Consider the following 1,558-nt stretch of genomic DNA (forward strand, 5'->3'; position numbering starts at 1 on the left):
TTTCTCTCTCTCTCTCTCTTTCTGTCTCTCACTCTTTTTCTCTCTCTCTCTGTCTTTTTCTTTCTCTCTCCTTCTTTCTCTCTCTTTCTGTCTCTCTTTTTCTGTCTTGTCTTTCTCTCTCTCTCTCTCTCTCTCTCTCTCTCTCTCTCTCTCTCTCTCTCTCTCTTTCTGTGTCTCTGTCTGTGTCTCCCTCTCTTTTTCTCTCTCTGTCTATCTCTCTCCCCCCTCTCGTTCTCCCTGTAACTCTCTTCCCTCTCTCTCTCTCTCTCTCTCTCTCTCCCTCTCTCTCCCTCTCTCCCTCTCTCCCTCTCTCCCTCCCTCTTCCTTTCCATTTCTCTAAGGAATAACTGGTCGCTTTCAAGCACACGGGGGCTATTCCAAAAAATGCTGTTTTGAGAGAGTCGAAGGTAAAGTTTTGCCCCTTGTTCAGTTTCTTTAAAAGACAAGGTGAGTTTTCTCTATAACCAAACAAATATACACTCCAGTGAAACCGAACTTCTCCTATAGGTAGGGAAATGCCCTCTTTTGATGTAGGTCAAGATTTCTGGAAACCCCCGAAATCTGGGTTAGCCCGCTTGTCCTTAAAAGCGACCAACTATTAATCTCTGTCTGGTCTCACTCTGTCGCTAACAAATTAATTGTTGTATGTTTCGTATTGAGCCATGAGTCTGAGAACTAGATCTACTTGGACCATTTTGTGATGATGTTTGATTTTGACATACTGTTTGTTTCTTTGTTTGTATATTTGATAATTTCTTTCTTTCTTTTATTCGTTCTTTTTTCTGTCTGTCTTTCTGTCTGTCTGTCTGTCTGTCTGTCTGTCTTTCTGTCTGTCTGTCTGTCTGTCTGTCTGTCTGTCTGTCTTTCTTTCTTTCTTTCTTTCATTCTTCTTTCTTTTTTTCTTTCTTTCTTTTTTCTTTTTTCTTTTTTACTTTCTTTCTTTCTTTTTTTCGTATAATTTATTTGTTTAATTATCTTGGAGGTGGGGTGGGGGAGGGGGAGGGGGATTGATTGTAATTTGTAATTAATTTCTCGCGTCTGTGGTGTAGTTGTAAGGATACTCGCCGTGTCACGAAGCGATGTAAGTTTAGTTCCTGTGTGGATTAAAAAATAATAATGGAGTAGGCCTATCTCTGTCGTGTTTGCTGGGAAGCTCCCAACCCTGTAAATATTGATTATTATTTAAATAAGATAAGATAAGACAAGATAAGATAATACTTTATTATCCCATAGGGGAATTTTTCTTAGCTGTACAGGACCGTAAAAACAAATGCAGGTATATATTTAAAAAATTAAATTATACATTACTCTAATTAAGATCCAATATGAAAAGAGAAGTAAAGCTGACAAATTAATGTACATTCACCTCAAATACATCATTCAACCACATGCAGGAATTTAATTACAAGACCTTACTAAAGTGTGGCGATTTGGGCGTAACATGTTTACATGTTTACAATTGCAGTTGGCATTTACAGTTATGTTCTGCTAATGTTTTTTTTGGATTGCTATGTTTTCGTTGTTCTGTTGTTCCAAGGGTAGGGAGGGGGAGGGGGTG

General features: G+C 38.5%; 1 protein-coding gene across 1 annotated transcript in view; it reads left to right on the forward strand.

The window, feature by feature from the left end:
- The window catches only part of LOC101863875 (spectrin alpha chain, non-erythrocytic 1), a gene marked incomplete at its 5' end in the record, with an annotated part of 39,056 nt that overhangs the window by 6,653 nt on the left and 30,845 nt on the right, over positions 1-1,558 (forward strand).

This window comes from Aplysia californica, unplaced genomic scaffold, assembly GCF_000002075.1.
Source record: "Aplysia californica isolate F4 #8 unplaced genomic scaffold, AplCal3.0 scaffold01761, whole genome shotgun sequence".
Lineage (NCBI taxonomy): Eukaryota > Metazoa > Mollusca > Gastropoda > Aplysiida > Aplysiidae > Aplysia > Aplysia californica.